Below are 26,682 nucleotides of genomic sequence, written 5' to 3' on the forward strand. Positions count from 1 at the left end.
AGAAACTTATATGCTACATGAATTATTTATTAATAAAATGTTTTAAAACAAGTGAGCAGAAAATAGGGTTTCTGACATGAAGAGAGAAATCTTTTGATCTTTTACTGTCCTTTAGAACAACAACAACAACAACAACAACAACAACAACAACAAAAACCCTCCATTTAGCATAGTCATCAAACAGGAATACAATAAAAATCAAAATCAGACCTGCCCCTTAATTCAGGGTCAGAGGTTAGGTTGGTAGGGAGGAGAGGGTAAGGGAACACTGCAGTAAGGATGTAAAGTAGCCAAAAACACTTAATTAACAAGAAAGTAAATAAAAAGTCAAAACTCAGGTCTGTGAAACTGCTCAGTAGACAAAGCTACTATGGCCAAACCTGCCAACCTGTTTCCATCCCCTAAACCTACAACATGGAAGGGAAGGAAAGAGCTGACTCTCTCAAGGTTTCTTTTTCCTGTCTTTTAAGACAGAAAACTAAATACAATTTTATCCAATTCTATAAAATAAGTCAAGGAATAAAACACCTTATTTTATTAATTATAAACAGTGAATTACCTTGGAATATTTGGTTAGGTAAATGTAAATAATAATGGAGCCATTTCTCATGTAAGACTCACATTTGTCAACTTTGACTTTTCACATACATGCTTGGTACAGCTTACTCATGGTCCAAATATTCAGAATGGACTTTAGGAACCATGGTTAATCTTGTTAGCTGTCATATTTTCACATTAGTTATTTTATAATGTTTCTGTGGCCCAAGCTCAATCTTATCTATTTTCTGTTTTGATATTGTTGTTTTGTAATTTTATCATATTTATTTTTTATAATTTTTTATTACTTTATAAATAAGACAAGTCAAAGTTTCCACTTCTTCCTCTCCTCTCACTTCCTTCCCTCCTCTCCACCCCATCCAGTTCTATAAGAGAGGGCAAAGTACCCTGCCCTGTGGGAAGTCTAAGGCCCTTCCCTCTACATCCAGACTTAGGAAGGTAAGGCCCTTTTCCCTACATCCAGACTTGGGAAGGTACACATTCAAATATAATAGGAACCCAAAAAGTCAGTACACGCATTAAAAATAAATCCCAGTGTCATTATCATTGGCCCCTCAGTCTGTCCCAATTGTCAGCCACATTCAGAGGGTCCAGTTTTATCCAATGCTCCTTCAGTTCCAGTCCAGCTGGAGTTGGTGAGCTCCCATTAGGTCTGGCACACTGTCTCAGTGGGTGAACCAACACATCGTGGTACTGACTTTCTTGTTCATATTCTCCCTTTTTCCACTCTTCTACTGGACCTTGGGAGCTTTAGGCACTTAAGTACTTAATATTTTGGTTTTTTGAGAAAAGATATCATTGCATGTCTTAGGTTTATATCATGAAAATAAAACAACATGATGAAGAAAGCAAGGGTTTATTTCAGTGTACAATTCTAATGTCATAGGCTATCACGGAAGGAAGTCAGGGCAAGATCTCAGTAAGTGTGGCAGGAATCCAGGGGAAGGAGCTGATTTAGATGCCAAGGAGAAGTACAGTTCACTCATTTATCTGACTTGTTAAGTGTGCTGTCTTAAACCGTTCATGACCACCTGCACATATGTGGTAGGGACACTTTTATTGAGAAGGACCATCCCACACTAATTATCAATAAAGAAAATGCATCATGGACATTTTCACAGGCTAGTTTGGTGAGAAACTCTTTCAGCTTAGGTTTCTTCTTTCCCACTCTAGCTTTTGTCAAGTTGGCATAAAACTAGCCAGCACCAGTGTGTTTCTTGCCATGCTTGAACTGTTTCTCTGCCCTCAGTTATTGGAAAACTGGGATGATAGGCACAGACTATCACACCCTGTTAGCAGGCATCATTTATCTACTCTAATGCCAGTTTATAAAAGAGAAACCCCGGAGTAGCCTGCGTGCATGGCCTTTGGTTTGGCTCAATCCCAAACTTCACCTGATCTTCAGTCAGGGCTTGAGTTTATTTGGTGTTTGACATTAAGTTCACACTAAAGATATGAAAAATAAATCCTTTAAATAATGCCTTTTGCAGTGTTTGGGGATTGTATGGAATTTTTATATCTGGACTATTGACTATGCTGTTGACCTTTACCTTGACTGTGACCTTCCTTGAGCAGTTTCAATAACTGTGAATTTCAGTACTAAAACATCTTTTAAAAAGATCTTTTAATTACTATACACCTATTTTCTTTGTGAATTTCAATCATGCTTTATCTAGATAGAAGGATTTAGAATGTCATGGAATTTAAGTGATTTCTAAAAAACAAAAATCTCTCTTATTTTAAAACTGGCAACTGGAATACTTAAAATTATAATTGTCATTCAATTAACAGAAAAGATAACAAATATTCATGAAATATGAATACCCCAAGCAGAAAGATTTTGGTCACTGAGATTGCTCATTGAGGAATGCTACTTATTGCCAAGACTCACACCTGATTCAAGCCCCAGACACACAAGGTGGAAGGAGAGAGATGACTCCCTCGAGTTGTCCTCTGCTCTACAGATGCATTTCATGATATGTGTCTACACACACATGCACATAAACATAAACAAAAGAAATAAATGTAATACAAATAAAGCATCTCCATCTTAGTTACACTAAATAGTCAAATCTCTAGAAACACCGTTTAAAACAAAATATATTTTAGGTATTTAAGATGTCCAAAAGAGTAATCCAGGCAAATAAAAAAATGTCTTTAATAAAAGTGTTTGATATGGTGTTGATAAATTCAAACACCAAGAATCTGAACCTTTTTCAAATAATATGGAGAATAAATGTTTCTTTATATAATGCATATATGGCCACTATTAATGCAAAATTATTAGTAAAATACTGTGGTTTTGCTCTTTTTTCTTTTTTTTTCTCTTGGTTTTAAGTGGCTCATGTTCTATGACTCAGGCCTGGGTATCCTACATGACTCTGAAGCTCTGATTTTAAAAGATGGGGGGGGGGTGTCAAGCCAATTCTTATAAATTCCCACAAAACTTACTCATAGCAGCTAGTATGTTCCTATGATAGTTCACATAGAAAAGAAAATTCAGTAGCAATTTCAGTGAAAGATTTAATTTCCTTTTATGTGTGCTAATTTGAAAACTCTATTCACTGACAAAATGCAGAAAATACTTGTGATTCTTATATTTTACACCAAGAATTGATTAAAAAAAGAAAACTTTCACTTCTGCATCTGTAAGTTTTTATATCTCCTGTCATGTTGAAAGACCCCCGAGGGGTGCCTTCCTTCGGGAGAGATCCCGTGCCCAAGGATCAGTTGAAACCACTCGTACGGATGCAAACAGCAAGAGGTTTTATTCAGATACACAGGTACCTGGGGCGACAAAGTCTCTCGGAGGACTTGCATACCGTCAGGCTGAGGCGATGGGTTTTTATAGGAGAGCAAAAGCGCGGGTACAGAAGCGAGATGCATCCTCCTTCCCCTAGCTGGAGACCAGATGTCTGATTGTAGATATCCTGACTCATTCTTTCTCCTTCCCCTAGCTGGAGACCAGATGTCTGATTCATGACAAGCCCTGACTTGTTTGTTTCTTAGGCCTTGCAATATGGCATTACTGCTACAACATCTAGAGTGGTATTTTCTTCTTTTTCTTCTTCAATGTTACCTAGCAACTGGGACTGAGCACCTTTATGGCTCAATTCATTTGTCTTGTACTGCTAATTTATGTACCCTCCTAAAGCAATAAATGCAATTTCTACTCTATTTTGCTAATATGGAATCAGTTCAGTTTTCTTTACCTCTTATATTACTAATGATTGATTTGATTCTCCAACATCATAATTTTCGTAGAAATATTCTGAAACAAGTATCAAACCCTGACCAGAAGAGCCTTGGGATTTGTGTGTACTGACTGTGCAGTACACATGCCTGCGAAGATGGCTGAGGAATAGAAACAGCCCTGTTCCATCAACACTCAGTAAACATTTGAATCAGAAAATAATAAAAGGATGAGGCACAATAACTGAAAATGGATTTTTTTCTAATAGTCATTGTTGTAAAACATGAAAGTACACAGAAAATGAGTATTTCAGTTTTATTTGAACTGATGTAATTTATGGCATAAAACTCTGTCAGAAGAAAATGGGAGGTTAAAATTGATTTTGTGATCCCTATTCAAGAATGTATTCTACTATGTTATAATTTTTTTGACTCTTTTTTATTCCAAACTGTAGTTTTGACCCTGGATGATTACTGCCAAGCTTTGAGTTTATATTTCGCTTTCTATAATTTTTTCTGTGCAACATTATCTTTTATCTTCATGAGCTGAATTGTCTTCATACAAAAAGAGTATTTCTTCATAGAATATTTTAAATTCAGAGCATTTATTAATTATTGCTAGGATGATGAATCAGAAGTGTGAAAGGTAAATGTTTTTAGAAACTTTCTAGTATGCTAAATGGTTGCTATTGAAGATATTGACATATGTACAGAGAAGAGCCTACATTTACCTATGTATATTCTATAAGCACTACTATACCCTTGAAGATTTAGTTTCCATATTTGTAAAATGGGAAAAGTAATATCTGTGACATAGAAATAAATGGAACAATATAACGAACAATTGTCTAAGAGGAAGCATGCAAGTTGAACAAATAAACCCTACAAGTGATGATAGCAGTAATTATCATCACTAGATGAATGCCAAACAGAGAGCATTGATAGCAATCACAGTATTATGCATTGATGCTAAAATCATCCCTTTGCATGGTTATTTATGATTATTGTACAATTTGCATATGACCCATGAAGCAAAACATAAAACCATTTGGTCATGTCTGTTTATTTTTATTAAATGAGTAAGGAGATGAGTCATTCATATATTGTATGATGTATCTAGGAAATTATGATTGTGAGATATGAAGAAGATTCATGATACCCTATTTCAGTGTTGAAGTTGCTAAAAACGTTAATTGATATCAACCCTCATTTTGAAAACATTTGTTCCATAACAGCAGATGGGCTTCTCCACCATCTAGTAATTCCACTAATATTACTGGTGGTTAATGTGTATGGAATACTTGCTATTTGCATACAATTTGCTTGATTAACAAGGCTTCATCAAACTATAAAGTACTTTTTATGATTGCTTTTGTTAATAAGAGGAAAAACAATAAGATAAAGGACTAAGGCAACTTCCTACAGGTCATTTGCAAAGCAACTGATAAGTATAAACTTGAGAGTTTGAGTCTTATGCAATGAAATTCTACACCATGTCCTCTGAGAGGTGAGAATCTCTAAAGAAAACTAACAACAACAGAAAAACATATATGCATTTACTTTTTGAATGCCCTCAGTAACAAATATTCATAATTTTTTGTGACAAAACATTTTCACATTTATTCTTACATCTCCATAAATCAGACATCCAGTAAAAACCAAACAAAAACAAAAATGAGGTGATGAGGTGTTGTCAAGGCCAAGTTCCTCATTGGAAGCTCTAGGAAAAAAATGTGTTTTCTTGTTCATGTGAGTTTTGGCAGGTTTTTTTATGTGGAAGACAGTCTAATATCTCTATTCCTTCATCACCTCCCTGAGACCAAAAATGGAATCTACAGATATACCACACCCAACCCTGTACTCCGCTACCAGAATCTGCAGACCTTTAGTAGGTGTATACTTCCTCTCAGACTTCCATCACAGATGTCTATGACTAGGTTGATAGAGTATGCCTAGAGGGTTTCTGCTTTGAACCTCTCATTAGTTTAGATTTATCTCATTTGTAAAATTTAATCTAATTTTTTCATCTTAATGAAAGTCCCTTAAATGACATCTGTAAATATACATGGAACATACTTACATGCTCAAAGTAGTTTGACTATAGGGAATGTATGTTTTTGTAATTCAACTACAATAAACTACAAAGGCCAACTTCAATGCATGGTATTGAAAGACCCCCCGATTTGGGGAGATTCTCACTCAAGCCTCGGGAAGACGCGAACCCCCCCAGTAACTCATGAGAGACCATCCTTGCTGCAATCACACGAGGTTTAATGACAAGACGAAAAGATGGGGACCAGTGCACTGGGGCCGAGACTCATAACCCACGCAGGGGAAGAGTTCGACCTCGAGTGACCAGGAGAAGTAGTTTTTATAGGAAGAAACCACACAGCCCAGTAATCTGAAAGGGGGGCAGGGAGGGTGTCACAGAAAATTCCAAAAATTCCAGTGATGATTACAAAGGGGCAACTCCCTGCCTCTCAAGATCATTAATCAGCTAATTCCTATTCCAGTGATAATTACTAGGGGGTGATAATTACTAGGGGGAATCTCTCTGTCTCTCAAGATTATAATCTACCTTTATCTTCAGCTAGTTCCTGGAACCTTGGAACTGGCTAATCCTAGATTTCTGATTCTTCTCTTCCTGCTAGATTTTTGGCTCTGTTTTCCTGCTAGGGGAATCTGTATTTATCCAGGTCTTTCAGTATTACATATTCTTACATTTGGCATTATTAATAAAAGAAACTTCAGCAAAGGCACAATTGGAAAAGCATACATTTAATTAGTCTATCATTTCTCCTTTTATCCCGGTCAGCGGGATACAAATGGGTGTCCCCGATAAACCTAGTGGAGAGAAATGAAGTAGACAAGGGGCACGAGAAATGACGGCAAGACAGGATTTCTGATCAAGCCATCTACTTTATTATTTCCTCAGAAGCTGTTATATAGTAAACGGGCAAAGCGGGGAGGGAAAGGTGTCAGGGGGAAGGGAAAGGTGTCAAGAAGCTCAGGTCTGCTGGAATTCAGGTCCGGAGACATCCCCAGCTGATAGGTAAATACTGAGGGTCTCGGATTATTGACTAACAAAGGAAAATGCTAATGAGTTCCAGAGCCTGGTTCCTGCAGGTCTCTGCTAGGAGATAAGATGCCAGGTTGATTTCCTAGACCCTGCAGAGTGAAGAGGTAAATGTTTTCTTAACTTGTGAGCTTAAGATGGCTGTAAACAAAATGCAAATCTCAAAATACAGGTCTTTGCTTCTAGCATCCTTTCTTTTCTCTTGTTACAGTCAAGTAGAAAGAAGAAGGAACATCGTCAAAACGGTACAGAATGTGTGTGTGTCAAGACCTAAGTTTCTGAGAAATGTATAAAATTATATACTCTTGAATTGAGTTCCCAACTAATCAAGTAAGTGTGCAAGGAGGACAAAATGTCTCCATGAATACATTTACTAGACTGTAGAGAGTTATTACTCAAATTCTGAATTTTAGGAGAGATATTACTAAACAATGAACATTTAGTCTCTTCTTTATCTTCTTTATTGTCTTCTTCTTCTTCTTCTTCTTCTTCTTCTTCTTCTTCTTCTTCTTCTTCTTCTTCTTCTTCTTCTTCTTCTTCTCCTTCTCCTTCTCCTTCTCCTTCTCCTTCTCCTCCTTCTCCTTCTTCTCCTCCTCCTCCTTTTCTAACTTTGCTCCTCCTATCTCTTCTTTTGATTCTGCACACTTTTACCACTTTCTGATATCATGGTAAGTATGCAATCTAAAAAATATATGAAGTATTAGGAAAGTTACTTATTAAAACTTATTACCTCTTCATCTTTTTCACCAAACGAAGACCCATGTAACACAAGATAAATGGGGTGAGCAAAAATGTTCACTAAATATTAGCAGATAGAAGTTGATTTTGCTGTCACTCAATGTAGGTGTATACAACTCTGTAAGACCATTTTCTCAACATGGTTTTCCCTGGCAAAAATTGCCCCGATTTTGTTTGCCCCTAAGGTGGCCTTGTATTCTGAAAAACAACTTAAGCCAGTGCTAAAAATTTTATTCATAGAGAGATTTATATGGTCCATTATCCTCAGATCATGACAGTCATATTAAGGTACTTAGAACATAAAGATTTGAATTGCTATGGCGTATAGTTTAAAATGAGGGATTTTTTTTTTTTTTTTTTTTTTTGGAAACTGCTTTAAGCAAATAATTAATGCCTGTTTATTTCTAACTTGGCAATTTGGTGGCATGATAGAACTTAACGTTGATCTTTTAAATACAGAGACAGAGAAGGAGGAAAGAGAGAGGATAGAAGATATGACGTATATTCAGTCTTTTCTTTTCTCTTTATTTAGAGGCCTCTAAAGTTCTTCCATATGAAAATGTAATTTAATACTGTATTTTATTCAACAATAAATACAACAACAAAATACAAGTGATCTCCATAGAGATTCAGCTTCAAGAAGGAAATTTAATCACTTGTAGAACAAACCTTTGGAAAGGAATGTTGAGACTACAGTAGTCAGAAATTTGATTTAAATATTTAAAACATCGTAGAACATAAGACTGAACTTTAAGATCCTTTCATACTATCAGCTTTCATTTGCAATTGGGCTTCAGGTAACAAAGTTTGAAAAACAGCAATGAATATTTTGTGTTACATATCTCAGCGTAAAATATTTCTTCAGAGGTTAAAAAAAAACCTGGAAACACAGGAGGGTTTCATGATCAATATTTCCATGCAGTGCAATTAATACCAACCCCTTTCCCGCCAAATTCATCACATCAATAAACTTGGGAATATCTGAAAAATATATCTCAATCTTAACTGTCAAGGTATATATATTTTTATTGATTTTATTGAACTATATATTTTCCCTTTTCCTCCCTTCCCCTTTAACTCTCTCCCATGGTCCCCATGCTCCCAATTTACTCAGGAGATCTTGTCTTTTCCTATTTCCCATGTAGATTAGATCTATGTCTCTCTTAGTGTTCTCATTGTTTCCTAGGTTCTCTTCGATTATGAATTTTAGGTTGGTTTTCATTGCTTTATATCTAAAAGTCAGTTATGAATGAGTACATATGATATTTGTCTTGCTGGGTCTGGGTTACCTCATTCAATATGATATTTTCTAGATCCATCTATTTGCCTGCAAATTTCAAGATGTTATTATTTTGTTCTGCTGTGTAGTACTCCATTGTGGAACTATGCCACATTTTTCTTATCCATTCTTTGGTTGGGGGGCATTTAGCTTCTTTCCAGGTTTAAGCTATGACAAACAGCACTGCTATGAACATAGTTGAGCACATGTCCTTGTGGTATGATTGAGGACCTTTTGGGTATATACCCCAAAGTGGTATTGCTGGTCTTAAGGAAGGTTGTTTCCTAATTTTCTGAGAAATTGTCATACTAATATCCAAAGGAGCTGCACCAATTTGTAATCCCACCCAGAATGAAGGAGTTTTCCCTTTATCCTACATGCTATACAGTATAAGCTGTCACCATTATTTTTGATCTTGGCCATCCTTATAGGTGTAAGATGGAATCTCAGAGTTGTATTGATTTGCATTTCTTTGATGGCTAAGGATGCTGAACATTTACTTAAGTGTCTTACACCCATTTTTAGAATTCTTTGTTGAGACTTCTCTGTTTATGTCTGTACTCCATTTTTTTTTTGGATTATCAAGGCAAAATATAGCAAACAAACAGCAAACATCAAACTAAATGGAGAGAAACACACAAAAATCACACTGAACTCAAGAACATGACAAGGGTATATAAATCAGGAAAAGAAGAAGGCAAACTCTCACTTTTTGCTGATGATATGATAGTATACATAAGCGACTCCAAAAATTCTACCAAAGAACTTCTACAACTCATAAACACTTTCAGTATTATAGCAGGATACAAGATTAACTCCAAAAAAATTGGTAGCCCTCTTTTACACATATGATAAATGGGCTGAAAAAGAAAGGTAAATATATGTTTATAGTTATAATAGGAAAGCAAATGTCATTTTCTAAACCATAGTAGCTAAGAGGCAATACAAATCCACACTACATGCCTGACAGTTAGCAAGCTTTTTTATGACCCCATTTGAGCATTGGTAACTGGGTAGATAAAAATTCTTGCTATCATGACTAATTGTAAGAGACTTATTTTTAATTTAAATTTTTATTCTTTAAGATTTCATAAAGTATTTTTTATCATTTTTAGCCCTCATCTCACTCCCTACTTCATAGGAAGCTTTTATTCCTATAAGACTTTCCTCCTCCTATTTTCATGTCCTACTTTCAATGACCCTCTAAGTATAATAAAATGTGGAAACATAAGTGTGGGTAGAAGATTATTCTCTTGGATAAGAACAACTTACCAGTGACTACACCATTGATGAGGAATCATCTCCATTTCCCAGCAGTCATTAATAGTCAGTAATCTCATGATGTCCTCCCCTAGCTATGTGGGCATAATGGAGTGGATGCATGTTGTACCATTAACCATAGCTGCTATGAGTTCATGAGTGCAATGACCACGACTATCCAGATGCCAGAAGTGCACAGCACTCCATACCATCCTCTGGCATCGGAGTTCTCTTCTGAGCCCTTCTAAGAAGTTCACCAAGCTTTGGAGAAAATTAAAAAGATGTCTTATTCAGGGAAAATAATATAACATCTACTTATTCTTAACAGTTAGCTAGTCCCAAGATTTTATTTTATAAAACACATTTGGATAGAACAGCTAGTGAGATATAACATATTTCTCAAAATATTCTTGATAGTCAAAAATGCTAATCAAAGTTGATGATATTCAGCTTAAGAAGTTTCCATATTAATTAATAAATATGGTGACAAAATAAAGAACTAGCCTGACTATTTTAACTGCTCCCACTTTCTATTACTGTGTTACTTTAGCCAAAGCACTTAACTTCATTTTATCTTAACCTCTTTCTTTATAACGTTGTCATGAGATTTAAGTTAATTCCTACACTTAAAAAGCTTTGGATCAGTCAAAACTTATCAATAAATATAGCAAGTCTGTGCTGTGTGTTAGACAGCTTTTTTCATTGTGAACAAGTACATATGTAAGAAAGGATTGCTTTACTCTGTTTTTCAGAGTGCCTGGTACAGAGGGTAGGATGAATATGATGAGGCATAGATTTTCAACTCCTGTAGACCATAAGAAGGCAGAAAGATGCCTATATTGTAAAAACTTTTTATTTGATTCCTTATTTTATTCAAATTCTAAGGCTATAGAGTGATATCACCCACATTCTATACAGACCATTTCCTCTGTCATCTCTAGAAGTGCCCTCACACACACAGAGATAGTTTTTGCTACTCTGATGCTCTGATATCCTTCCAACTGGACTGACAGTGAAAAAGAAAATCATGTTTTGAACCATGCTCGTTTCTGTCTCAACCCTCTTAATGCTGTGACCCTTTAACACAATTCTTCATAATGTGATCACTACCAACAAAATTGTTTTCATTGACATCATAATTGTGATTTTTGCCTCTGTTATGAATCAAAATGGAAATATCTGTGTTTTCTCATACTTCATAACGCTAATATTTCAGGGTTATGAATCTATTAAAGAATTAGTTTTGAAGTTCTAAAAATGAGTAGTTCTTTAGAAAAAATGAGAAGTTTGGAGACAGGCTGGGATCTGAGAATGTTAAGACAAAAGATCATAATACACACAAAAAAAATATGATTCATCAGAAGGGTAACACTAACTGGTACTTCAGTACCTTAAATGGAAGAGTTTTTGAAATAGTTGCTAAGGTATGTTGGATTTTTGAATACTTACAGAGGCTTCTGTCAATAGCATTAAGCAAGGATACCAGGAGGAGCAAGTGAAATAACAGTTATTTCAAGTAGAAGTCAACATACAGTCATTGTGTAGGTTCAAGAACAACACAGTTTGAGTCAATAGGGACCTGAAACTCTGGGTCAGAGAGATGACAGAGAGTAAGGTTAAAGTACAAGTCCTCTGGAAATTGATTAAAAATTGGGAACTTGCTTAAATATGAAGTATCTTAACTAATATACTATCAGAGTATTGATAAAATTAGAATGGAGAATTCATACAAATTGCTTGTTACAAATAAAATAAGGAAGAAAAGAAAAAAGGTACAATAAATTAATCTAAACAATAAAATTTCTTATACAACTACAGATACCATAAAAATTGGTTTGCAATTAAAATATATTATTTACTAATTATTTGCAGACCTGTTAAATATGAATAAATGAAGAGGGTTTATTTTCCATGGAATACTATACTATGCATTGTAAATAGCTATAATTTATATAGCTTTATATTAACTATATATCATATATATGATATAAATATGATATATGTTATATCTATAATATATTTATTATATTGCATGGATGAATATATAACATACATATTTCATAAATATACTTAAGTATAAAATTATATATAATACAGTGCTATATATTATATAAATATATATTATATAATATGGTTATACATGATATATTTAATTTATGTGTATAATACAATTAATATATAACAATTATATTTGAAAATAAATAAATTCAAAATATACTATAATATATAATACATATATCATATGGTGTATATATGGTATATAATAAAATTTATAGTCTATCCACATGGTTTCTGAAGTTTGAGAAAAAAGCAGTTACAAGGTTGGAATATCTCCAGTGTCATGACAGTGATAACTAACAATGTACAAGAAGCAGATATAATAGTAAGTGTGTGGTCTGATAACAAAGTATTAAGGAACCCAGAAAAGGAACAGAGCATACTTGCAGACTTAACACTGTTAACATACCAGAGACTTTTTAAAAATTCTTTTCACATTGTGCACTTTATGAAAAAAAATAGTATTATTTGAAGCAGTAAATTTCTGTTTTCACTGAATGTCCAGGGATGTTTCCAAGATGAAGCCGACATTGTGGTGAAAGTCTAGAGAAATCAGAAGTAAAAAAAGAAAACACTATATTTAGCATTTATGTTACTATCTGAAGAGAACGAAATCCCAAAGATTTCTTTTATAAGCCCAGTTTAAACTGAGATCAAAAGTATTATAAATTTATAACTTGTTAATATAGAAAAGAATGTAATAGCACAGGCCTTCATTATTTGTTGAATAAGATCCAAGTGTATCAAATGTACCAGTTTAGAGTGCTGTGTATGTCTGATGCTCCTGTCTTCCTGCTAAGGAATTTGTAGTTGTCAAGGCAGGATTACAGCACCAAGGATTATGAAATATTTACAGCTAACAAAATGAACATAAAGAAAAGAATCTTATATTTAAGCAAAAGAAAATAAAGAAAAATAATTAATTAAGGTGCATTAATTTTAAAGGGGCTTCTTTTGAGTCACAAAACATTTTCCTAAAATTAATGCTTCAGATAACAATATTCGTAAGTGGTTATTTTGTACTTTTTACTCTACTACATTTTTATTACAAATTAGGATTTATTAAATTACAAGAAACTTTGGCACAGCAACCTTAAAACATGTCTCAGACATTAACTTGGACCTATGCATCCAGGCTGTTTAAAAGGTATCAAGAGAGTTGAAAACAATGTTAAAATAATGTATTTTGTTCTCCTCCTAGTCTCCATGCATGCCAGCAGGAGTCTCATGTTTCAGCTTTTTTCCTGTTGTTATCTCTGAACAACTGAGTCAAAATATTTCACGTTATCCGAATCACAAAGATCTACAGTCCAAATCATGCACTTTAACACTTTTAGCTGTTGAAGAAGGATGCTAAAAAGAAATCCCACACTAGTTCAGAACTGAGTATAATAATAGGTTGTTTATTTAGGGGTATACTACAAATCACAGTCCTCTGCACTAATGGGGATACCGGATCTGAATCCTGCAGTGGGAGGATAGGGAGCACAAGTGATTTACATCAGCATTTATGGTATAAGAGGCCACGCCCAAGTGATTTACATCAGCATTTATGGTATAAGAGGCCACGCCCAGGTGGCTTGGTAACTTAAAGGTTACTGGCTGAAGAAGTTCCTACAGCAAGCTGTGAACCTGTAAAAAAAAAAAAAAATCTCCAATGTGTGTATCTTTCACATCCTCATATGAAAACATGTGGAGTTTAGATCTCTTGGCTTAAAGAAAGTGTATCGAAAATTCCATAAAAGAGACGTTTAAAAAGGAAGTGTCGTATGCAGACTAAGAAACGTATTAGTAATACTTACCGTAGATTTTCAATTAGTTCTGTATCTTTGTTCTCTCTGATTTTGAAAAGACAATAAAATGGAGAAAGGAAACTACTTTCATTCAATGACACTGGAACATGAGTTTTCTGAAGGGCAAAATTAATCTCTCTCTCTCTCTTTTTTTTTATTTTTTGAGACAGAGTTTCTCTATGTAAAAGCACGGGGTGGATGTCCTGGAACTCTTTGTAGACAAGGCTGACCTTGAATTTACATAGATCTGCCTGTTCTGGCTCCCAAATGTTGGGACTAAATGCCTGCATCACCATTGCTTGACTGAAATTAATCTTTATTACTATCTCACACAACACATAAAAACTTGATTGATATGAGCTATATAGTTTCTTTTATTTCCTAGTTAGTGTTTTTGTGAATTTTACAAGTTCTAGATTTATTTCAGAAGAGAGAGTCCAGATTGAAAAAAATGTCTCAATAAGATTAGCCTACAAGTGAGTCTGTTGGCCACATTTTTTTTTTACTGTTTGTTTCTTTGTTTTTTGTTTTTTTTTTCTGCTGTTGTTGTTTTTAGTGGTTTGTTTGTTTAAAGTTAGGTTTTATTTGTGTAAGAACTTTTTCTCTGCACATAATTCTGCCTTTGAGGTCAGAGATCCACCGGCCTCTGCCTCCAGGGTACTGGAATTGAAGGCATACACTACCATGATCAATTTCTTTATCAATGACTAATGAGTGAAGAACCTGCACACCGTGGATGGCACCAAATGCAGGAAGGTGATATTGTGGCATAAACATTTGGACACTGTGAAGGTATGTCTTTGCCAAGGCACCTTCTGATTGGTTTAAAGAAATGAAAGGCCAAAATCTAGACAGGAGAGGATAAGTGTGATTTTAGAGGCGAGAGAAAATCTAAAGCACAGAGAGGCTGAGAGTCATCATCCAAACTCAGCAGAAGCAGGATGAATAGTAAAAAGACGAGGTGATGAGCCTTGTGAAAGAACATAGACTAAAAATATAAATTAATTTAAATTATAAGGACCAATTTGGAACAAGCCTAAAATCCCTGTCATCATTTGTGGACTGGTTTCCCAAGCAGGAAGTACTACTTCTAGGTGATTGTGAATTGTATACAAAAGCAGACTAAGCAAGCCACAAGTAGCAAGTGCATAAGCAGAATTCTTCTATGACTTTATTTTTACATGTCTCCAGGTTCTTGCCTCCTACTCTGCTGTCCCTCAGAGTTAAAGTGTGGTTTGAGAATTGTAAAATGAAATATACTCTTTCCTGGACAAATTACTTTTGGTCATTCTGTGCTAACACAGCGATAGAAACCTAAGATACCCTGCAATTGCAGAGCTTATAGAGGATAACATACAACACGTTCCCAATAGGTTTTGCCTGCATGAAGCGATATATATATACATATATATATATGTGTATATATATATATATTTATATGTATATATATATATATATATATATATCAAATAAGATTATGTTTCCACTCTGAAAATGAAAGTTCCACCTCTCAATTCTAAGAAAATTTACCTTTAAAATCTCTAGTTTTAACTTTTCACTTTCCTTTGAAATGTACATATGTGTTTCATAGGCTAAATAAGCCAATTGTTAGCTTTTAAGATTCAGGAATAATGTCTCTAAGACTGGGAAAGGAAATCTGTTTGAAATGTGATCATGAAGGATAATAGAAACCTCCTGTCAGTTTCTATATGAGTATAAGAACCTAATTTGATGGGTGCCTTCTTTCAACTCTCAAAATAATTCTTGTCAAAAGAAATAGAAGTTTTTAAAGATATGTCTTCATTAATTTAAATCATGTGCATGTATATTAGAGTATGGGCACATGAGTACAAGTGCCCAGAGAGGGCAGAGGTCTTGGTTCCTGTAGCTGCTTGTTTTTACACTGACTCTCTTTTGCAGGCCCTCCAACCAGCTTCCAAATAAATACGGATGCTTATTCTTACTTACAAATGCCTGACCTTAGCTTAGCTTATGTCTAGCCAGCTTTCCTTAAATTATCCTGTCCACCTTTTGCATCTGGACTTTTACCTTTGTCTATATCTTCATATATTTCTTTACTTCTTACTCTGTGACTTGATGTGTAGCTGGGTGGCTGGCCCCAGTGTCCTCTCTCCTTTTTATGTTCCTCGTTCCCTTCTTCCAAGATTTCCCCTATTTTTTCTCTCTGCCTGCCAGGCCTGCCTATCATTTCTCCTGCTTTGCTATTGACTGTCCAGCCATTTATTATACCAATCAGGTGTTTTGTACTGACAGAGTAATACAGCTTCACAGAGTCAGACAGATGCAACAGAAAAGAATGCTACACTTCTTTACATCATTAAGCAAATATTCTGCAGCATAAAAAAATGTAGCACATCTTTAACTAATATTCAAAAATATTTCCCATGGTTCTGGGGGTACCAAGTGCATTGTGGACTATCCAACGTGTATGCTGTGAATGGAACTCTGGTATTGTGAGAGAGCAGTACTTGCTCTTAATCATTAAGCCATTGATGTGTGTGTGTGTGTGTGTGTGTGTGTGTGTGTGTGTGTGTGTATTAAATTAACTAGAATTCTTATCCTAAAGATAAAAAGAATTTATAATGTTCTATATGCAGCATGAGGGGGATTTGCATGGAAAACTTGAAAATCTGCAATGTATCTACATTAGGAGATAAAGTCTTCATGTATAGCATGAGTGAAGGCCTGAAGAAAAGTGTCATAAAATCTCACATAAAACATAAGAAATCCAGAAAAAAAAAAGGGAAAATTCTGAGTTCTGTACATTTCTTGAGGGGATGAGCGAACCTCATACCACATGATGTAGCCTGGTCTACATGACTTCTTCCATGGAGGCAGACACTGAAGGATCACAATCTTATCTTGCAGCTGAAAAACTGTGAGGGACTACAAATCTGTTCAGCATGTTTTCTTGAAAAATCAGTATTCCAGAGAGAGAGCTACAGCTGTGAGCTGCCTGATTCATGTAAGAAGCAAGTGGGAAAGAGGAAGCCCGTGATCCAATAGTGATATTGTCACCTTGAAGTAGGGGGTTCTTTTTTCTAGCTTCTATTAGCTAAAGAACATTAAAAGCAACACAGATGAGCAAGAGAAGGTAATGTATTGGAGTTAGGGAGAGAAAACAAAAGAGAAGCAAACTCAAAATCTCTGTAGTTGCTGGGATGAGAGAGACAAAAGAAGAATAAGAACTCAGAGATGTAATATGTGGGCCTGCTTGTTGGGGTATCTGTCCTGCCCAGTTCCCACAGCCATCAAGTCTGAAAGAAATAACACAGAGAGTCTGCATTAGATATAAACTGATTGGCCCATTATCTCAGGCTTCATATTAACTCTTATAACCTATATTAGCCCATATTATTATTCATGTTAGCTTCATGGCTTGGTACCTTTATCAGAGGGGCAGGTCACATCTTGTTTCTTCTGTGGCCTGGGCATGACTGGGGAGAGAGCTTCCTTCTTCCCAGAATACTCCTGTTTTTATTGTCTCACCTCTACTTCCTGTCTGATTGACCTGCTATACTTCCTGCCTGGCCAATCAGCATTTATTTAAATCATGATTGACAGAATACAGACAATTCTCCTGCACCACAGAGAAAAACAATTGTCCAGAGGTAGAGGGAACTTCCAGATGTGTAAATATCTTATTAAGGATACTTATTTATTACATTTTTTTCTTGTCTTCAGTTGTTTCTTATATGACGTGACCTTTAGGCTAAAAGATGTCATTATATCATATAAAGAAGAATTTCACTATAACACAAGAGTAGATTTGCCTCAAATGCAACCCTTTCTCAGTTGGCTCAAATAAGAGAGGGAGATTTCTTTTAATTGAATTGGTAAATTAGAGATACCAATCACACTACATTATTTGTTACATAAATTCTCCATACTGACATCATTTGTGCCAACTATATTTGTGAAACAGATTCTACAGATCCCCCCTTTTATTCCCTTTTGTCTATATAATAAGGCCTTTTCATCATAGTTTCACCATTCTTTCACACTCATAATTTTAATACTTAATGAAGCAGGAATAATTCATGCTCTAAAATAACAATTGGAAAATATGATGTCATAATTTCTTTCTCTGCCACAGTAATAAAACATTTTGATAAAACCAATGAAAGGAACGGCTTTACTTTACAACACAGAAAAATGATATGGGCCATGTTACAGGAACACATAAAGGAAATGTGAAGGGGTTTTATTTACAACAGGAATTAAGAGTAGAAAATGAAAATTAAAAATTTTGGGACTCTTGATGGCAACAAATGCCTGCCTTTTGGAGAAGTGAATACCACAGTTCTGTGCTGTCAGTAGGCTTCAGAGTGTCAGCTGAGAAACTGTCAGCAAAGGTTGCAGCTCCAAAGCTCTTAGACGGGCTTAAGAGTCCCGACTGAGAGATTTTGTGCATTGAGTAAGTTTGTGGCAAGCAGACTTCTTACTGGAGGAAAAGGAGCACCATGCACCGTCTCTGACAGGAATTGCAGTCTGGAGTCACAGGATGCTGGACCAGCAGGTCTTGGGAACTAGATGCAGCTGCAGGAACAAATTCTCTTCTGCAGTTGAAACTTCAACAATGGAGGCTAAAACTGGATCAAGGAGAAGCTCTGCCTGCAGCTGTACCTGAAGTCTGAGAGGCTCAAAATTGTATTCCAGGGCTATAACTTTCATGATGATAAACAAATAAAGCAGAACAAAACCATGCAACCTCTAATGGAAAACAAATTGGTGTTCTGCTTTCTGCCCAATGAAATAATTATACTGACTTAATTAATGATGCAGAAACAATATGAATCTTATCAAATGATAACTCAATATAATATGCTAAAATATATTTTGTGAGTTCAGTTGAAAAGAAATGGAATTAGTTAAAAGAATTGTAGAAAATAGGAGGAAACTTGATACTTCAGGAAAAATCCTCATATGAGAGAGAATTTCTAAAGTTAAATATTTATTGTAGTTAATCAACAGCTGGTGATAAAATATAGCAGATACAAGACTTAGAATATTCAATAGCAGTGTATTAATTAATATATGTTCATTTACAGAAAGATATCTTAAGTCTGCTAGTTTTAATAGATTTCTTCAAAGAGGAGAATCCATAAGAAATAAAATTGCAGTCAGAAAACATTTGTTATTTTCAGTTCATAACAAGGGGTAAGTTTGAATGAGATGGATAAATTTGAATAAGTCTGGATAAAATAACTGACATTAGATAAAAGTGATATAAATAAGTTTTGTTTTCTAAGTACATGTTATCCGTGGTGGTCACTATAGTCAGCTTAGAATAGTGACAATCAAGTGATTGATGGGCCTCTGAGCATTTGTTCAGAGCATATAGATAGACAGACAGATAGATAGATAGATAGATAGATAGATAGACAGATATAAATTCAAGATGTTCATATTTGTTAAGAATAAGAAATATTATGATACAGAGAGTTAGAATACAGCTTGCTGCTAGTATGTATGGATTACAAATGGAGAAAAATAAATTACAAAATAAACAGCTTAACTGGGATTGACATATTGTCTATCATAATTAGTATCAGCATAATAATTCATATTTTATCCTTAAAAATGTGGTTTGATAACTTGTCAAATATGACAAGGTACAAACCTTAGAGAGACTACTATTGACAAAACACAATACTTAGGAGAGCTCACAATGGGCAAGATAAAAGCTTTAGAAACACTTAATGCTCATAAAATACAAACTGTAGAAATAATTACTAATGAAAATAGTAAAGATTCTCCAACACAGATAGAGTAATTTAGAGCATGATTACATTAGGAAACTGAAGAGGAGCAACCAAAGGACATTAGATTAGAAAACAAACCTTAATTTATTCAGTAACCATAAAAGAATCATCTGCAGATGATAGATACCCCCAAGGCTATGTAGACATTATTTGAGAGAGCATAGAATTATTAAATTTGAAGAGACTGAAGGAAGCAGGCATTTCATATGGTATGTGTTTACCCTTTGTGAAGCAGATGTTCAATTCACGCGCAAGAAGAAAGTGAATCAATCCACAAGATTTAAGTACAGCAATTTTGGAAGCTGGTCCTCAGTTACAATGGGAAACATGGTGAAGAAAAGAACTAGGCTCATAGAACAACAAAATAGGGCTAAAGGTATTGAATTATCAAGGAAAATCTCTCCGGTGAGAGCAAATATGCTGATTTGCAAAGACAGTCTATATTTGGTGATCATACCTTGGTCCTGTGCTAAACATCTTGGAATTTCAAAAGAAACATATTAATAGTAAGGATTTGATGGTTTACCTGTCAATTTGCAACAAATGAAAGAAATTAGAAAATGTCCCACTTGTTCTTTGTATTACCAAACTTCACTACATGTCAGAAGTAATCCAAAGGTTTATCAAGAAAATAAAACTTGGAAAATATATGTGCTTCATTTGGTGGAGTTTGGAAAATTATTATATATGCACCATAACATAAATGCATGTTCAGGATTACAGTGGGCAACTGCTTTGAATACTAAAAAGGCTGATTCTGCAGTCCCACATATATTAGCTGCTATGGTCATTTTAAGAATGCTGGTACAAATTAAAACTGACAATGCTCCAGTCTGTGTTTCTAGTAAAATAAAACAGTGTTTTAAATATTATAAGTTAAAATATATTATAGGTATACCACAAAATACTACAGCACATGCAGTTAAAGAAAGATCTAATCTCACATTAAAAATATACTTATTAAACAAAAAGTCATAGTAAAATCTCAGAGAGGTTAATTACACAATGTTTTATTAATTTTAATTTCTTAAATACTGATGAGAAAGAACAACTGAAGAGAGGCATTGGATAATAGGAAAATCACTGAACTAATTTAAACTGTATTTTTTAAGGAGGTACTAACCTCAAAATGGAATCCATAAAATGTATTACATTGGGGAAGAGTTTTTGCTTTTGTTTCCATGGGAGAAGAAAAGCTACAGATACCATCAAAATAAGATTAGATTTAAATAAAACAAACATTTTGATTAGGAGAAGTTATAGTTCGTCTGACAGCATGACAATTCAACCTGCTAAAATGAGAAAATCTCTAAATTTAAGGTTAGGGAAGGTTTTGGTTTTGTCTTTGCAGGTAAAGAAAAGCATCCAACTAAGGAATCTGAAGACCATGGGACAAAACAGACATCAGAATAAAAAGGACAAATCATCCAGAGAAAATAGCCCAAGAAATAGAGAAAATTGGCGTAATGGTATAAGCATAGTTCCAACAGAATAAAATCACATAAATGTATCCAAATGTCTGTTTCTGCTGTCCTCTGCAGACTTATAAGTTAAAAGGTATTTTTATAAATGCAACTCAAATAAAATTTAAAGCTGATTTTAGCATTGGATCATGGCTCACTCCTCTAATCACAACCATGCTTGTTTAAGGAAAATCCAAAATCTCTGTCTCATATCAGAAGATTTACCTTGTATGGGACAGAAGAAAAACAAAACGATGCCTTTAATCTCATCATCATTTGGCTTGATTTTTACCCTTTATACCTTTGTCTCTTAATGTATCTATATCATCTCAAAATATACAAGATTAATATATATATATTTATATTTAAATATTCTATCATGATATTAGTGATCATATAGAATACTAAATGATTCTAGAAATGGGATTCATCTACTTTCTTATACACAATTTTATGCTTGCGTTTGAAGAAGGATGCTAGGAACTAAGTTTGTATTTCCCCGAAGTATTCAATAGATTGTGGTCCTTTAACTTCTCCAATATCTGCTGCATATGATATTTAAAATGTCTATGTGACCTTCAGTGAATCATGACCATTACTAACAGTGACTTTTGAAGTTTTCAAAATACACTGGACCCCAATAATGATGAATCTACCTGGGTTATAGTAATACCACCCAAATATCAGCTTTGCACTACACACTGCTCAAGATAACTTCAAAGCAGTTAACTAATATGCTATAACCTTTTAGACAGACTACTCTAGTTAAGACTTCATATAAGCCTTGCATTCTTCTATCACACCAAGACTGGACAACAGATCTCCCAGAACTTGATCTTTATCTAATTTTTTTCAGGTTCCACAAAAGATGTCATTACCCCCCAGAAAACAGGAAGTACTTTTAAGAACATGATTTCTAAGAGATGGATTGGGTGGTTTTAGATCATTTGATGTCTATTTTTCATTGTTTAAAGCATTTGGTCACAAGGTGATATGGGCCATTTTCAGAGAGTAAACTAAATAAAGAAAATTATATCCAAAGATCTTGTTTTGATAAAAGGGATAGGATAAATGAGTATATTGTCGTATCTATTTTCAAACTAAAAGAACAACTACTAGTCTCAAACATTTTACCTTCGTATGGATTTTTGTATATTTATACAAATTTAAGGCTATTTGTTATACTGTATCATATGTTTCTATTTCTTGTTAAAGGTATTGTACATATGCAGCTCATTTAAAAGTTTAATGTAACTCTATAATCATTGAAAACTATTTAGAATATTTAAAAATGCAGGTAAGTAAATAATCATCTATAAAATCAAACTTATATTTATGCTAGATATGTTTTCTTTTATTTATTTATTTATTTATTTGTTTTTATTAAAATATAAAAGTTTCCATTTTCGCCCCTCCTCCCAACACCCTCCCACTCCCCCCACTCCCTCTCCTCTTCCCTCTCCATCCCTAAGAGCAGTCAGGGTTTCCTGCCCTGTGGGTAGTTCAAGTTCCTCCCCGCTCCCTCCAGGTCCAGGAAGGTGAGTATCCAAACAGACTGGATCTCCAAAAATCCAGAATATGCAGAGGAAACAAGTCCCAGAGTCATTGTCAATGGCTTTTTAGAAAGACATTGGGCCAGCCACATTCAGGGAATCCAACCTCCTCCAGAGAATCTGGTTGGATCAAGCGCTCCTTCAGTCCCAGTCAACTGGCCTTGGTGAACTCTCATTAGATCAGTCCCCTTGTATCAGTGGGTGATCACTCCCCTTGCGGTTCTGATTTTCTTTTTCATGTTCTTCCTCCTTCTGCGCTAGATATGTTTTCAAAGTCAATCAAAGAATATTCAAAGAGATAAATGGTCTTCAAAACACTTTGGAAACCTACAGAGTATAGGTTCTTAACATTTTAATAATATAAGGCTTTCCTTGAAGTGAGACATGTGTACATCTGGCAGCAATTATTTATTTCATAATATGATGAAGAATTTCCATAAGGAGTTTGCTTTCATTTGTGGCAAAGTTAGCCACTGGACAAAAAACTGTCTTTTTCTTACTGATGACAGTATGCTCTCAAAATTGGACAAGCAGGACTCAAAAGAGGCAATGGATAAACTTTGCGAAGACATGGTGAGAGATTCCTTTAAAATTAATGCTGCATGGCAAGGTTTATTAGATATTTTAGGTCCATAGGCCAAAGATGTATGTCTCACTGGGGTGATTGTCCAGGCACCCATATCTTTCTGTTATTTCTGATTTTTGGAATTTACTTGCTCTATACTGCCCATTTACTTGGGTAATATATCCTTCTCAGGTTTCTGATAGGGTCGAAGATTAGAGAGTTAATGTTACAAGTTTACTGAGTTATGATAGAAAGTAAATTAGGTACAAAACTTTGAACTCACCCATATAAGACAGGTAATGGAGTATTTTCTCTGAATTTTCTAAATACTAGTAGACTGAAGATTGTGGATGTCTGTATTACTTGTTAATTGTTCTTATTGTGTACAGTTTTACATTGTTTGACTTAAAATCTTTGCTTTTTATTTAAGCAAAAAGCTAGAAATGTTGCAGGAAAACTGTATAGCCAATTCACTGTGCTAATATAACCACCTTAAACTGAAGATTAACTTAGTGATTGATTGACCAGGATTAGTCTTAAGTTTTTGGAGGACTTGGGAGGTCTACTAGGACAGGAAGAATGGGAAGAGGGTTTGGGGATCTGGTGAACTGAGAAATCCAAGACAGTGTCAAAAAACCAACTCTCTGATTCCCTGTGTTTATCAGATCTTTATCCCAATTCCTGACTACCAAGTATTTATGATTCTGGAAAATAATTAAGCAAGTACTGCATAGTCAGCATCTATTTTTTTGTTTTGTTTTTCAAGATAATTCAGTCTACTAGAGATACAAAATTTCAAGTTGTAATAGTCATTGATATTATTTGTTTCTCAGTGTAAGATTCTATTGATGTAATTGTTATGGACCTTGAGGTGGGAATTCTGTTTCCAATTGTTGATGGTTAGCTTAAGAAAACATAATGACAAAATAATTAAGTTAAACAAAACCTTAGAAAATGTATATAATGAATGCATATTGACATGGAGAATTGATTACAGAACAGTAAAAAAGCCGTAGTGAATATGCTATATATTTTTTACATAAAGTTTGTGAAAATATATTTAAATTCTTAATACATAATATACATTTTATCACATAAAAGTAACTTGTATTAACAAATTATATAATAAAAATATTTATTATTTTAGTATCAATTGTTTAAATTTACATGTATTACAAATCTTTTAAGAATTTTGTGCATTCATTCTGTGATAAATAGTTTGAAAAAATTTTATTTATTTCATTATTTTTTTAAGAATCTTCCAAGGAGTCTTATGAAAAGGGAAAATAGAGACTCATATTTTTTTTAATGACAAAAAGGTATAAGAAGATGTAACAGTAAGCAATTTTGAAATATAAGCTCTTAGCAGGAAAGAAATTTGGATTCTGTAGGTTTTAACACATTGTTAGATATTAATTCTTATCCTGTTTTTCTGCCAAATTTCACAAAATTCTACTACCTGGAAAAAATCATGACTCAATTTTGTCTAATCTTAAAGAACTGGAATATATCCATTCAACAAATTTCTATTGTGATATTATATGATATAATATTACTGTAATCCAAACAAGACACTAGTAACACAAGTATTGACGCCAGACATATTGATACATGCCTATAAAACAAAGTTTGGAGGGCAGAGAAGAAAGAATCAGGATTATAAGGATAATCTCGAATACAAAGAATGCCAATGCAATAAGTAAACAAAAACAAGGGATTAAAAATATTGCTCAGTTGATAAAGTGTTTTTGATGAAGCCTAAGGAGTGGAATTCCTTTCATGGCCCAATGGTAGAAGGAGAGAATTACTCCTCAAGGTTGTCCTCTGACGTTTCAGTACTGGAATCACAGACAACTGTTGTATAAGTTTACTTATACAACTTATGTATATACATATATGATAAAGCCTGAGGAGTGGAATTCCTTTCATGGCCCAATGGTAGAAGGAGAGAATTACTCCTCAAGGTTGTCCTCTGACCTTTCAGTACTGGAATCACAGACAACTGTTGTATAAGTTTACTTACACAACTTATGTATATACATATACGATAAAAATGATTATCATGGTAGTGGATAAAAAATTACTACTTTTCTATACTGAAAAGAGTATTGTGATGATTAGTCTTCACTGCCATCTTGCTTGGAGTTGAAATTACCAAAGAAAAAAACAGGACTGACATTCCTTGCTCACGATATCCCTCCCTCTGCTTCTCATTTGAACCTAGGGAGTTAAGTCCAGTGTTCCAATATGTGTCTCTGTCTCTATCTCCATCCATCGCCATATGAAGGTTCTGTGGTGACATGCAAAATATTCGTCAGTATGGTTATGGGCCAGGCCAGTTCAGGCACCCTCTCCTCTGCTGCCCAGAGTACAATCTGGGGACCTGTCCTTGGGCCTGGGAACCCCTCCAGAATCAAGTCTCTTGCAAACCCTAAAATGGCTCCCTTAGTTGAGATATAAACTTCCCTGCTCTCATAACCATCCTTCCTCCCTCCCCACCTCCCATTCCCCCAAGCAATCCCCAATCCTCCCCCTCTCCCTAACCATCTTCCCCTACTTCCACCTCCCCCCACCCCCACAAGCACCCGAGTTTGCCTGGCAATCTTGCCTAGTTCTAATATCCAGAGGGGGCCCTCATCCGATGATGGATGGAGATAGAGACGGAGACCCATATTGGAGCACTGGAAGTCAGGACCGCAAAGGGTGCGTTCACCCACTGATACAAGGGGACTGATCGAATGAGAGCTCACCAAGGTCAGCTGGACTGGGACTGAACGAGCATTTGATCAAACCGGATTCTCTGAATGTGTCTGACATGGGGGCTGACTGAGCCCCCAAGGTCCAAATGAAGACTGAGAAGTCATTGACAATGGCACTGGGTCTTGTTTCGTCTGCGTGGACTGGCTTTTTGGGATCCTGGCCTGTTTGGATGCTCACCTTCCTGGTCCTGGAGGGAGGCGGGAGGAACTTGGATTCCCCACAGGACAGGAAACCCTGATTGCTCTTGGGAATGGTGAGGGAGGGTATTGGGAGTAGGGGAGGAAGTGGAAAGAGTGTTTTCTGATACTTGAATAAACAAACAAAAAAAAATAGGAATGACAGACTGAATTTCAGAGAGGTTTAACAGACAAAGATAGAACTATTCTGAATGTGGGTGTTAATAATTCCTGACTGCAGAAAGGGGCAAATTAAAGCAAGGCAAGTACTAGTATTCATCACTGCATGTCATAGATTTCCTGTCTAAGTAGGATGTAAGCAGAGACCGCTTGTTTCTTTCCTGTAGGAGGAGGCCTCTTGCTGGTTCCTGACCACCCAGCTAGCTTAGACCCACAGTAATCACACAGAAACTGTATTAATTAAA

Source organism: Myodes glareolus, chromosome 10 (genome assembly GCF_982192425.1).
Source record: "Myodes glareolus chromosome 10, mMyoGla1.1, whole genome shotgun sequence".
Lineage (NCBI taxonomy): Eukaryota > Metazoa > Chordata > Mammalia > Rodentia > Cricetidae > Myodes > Myodes glareolus.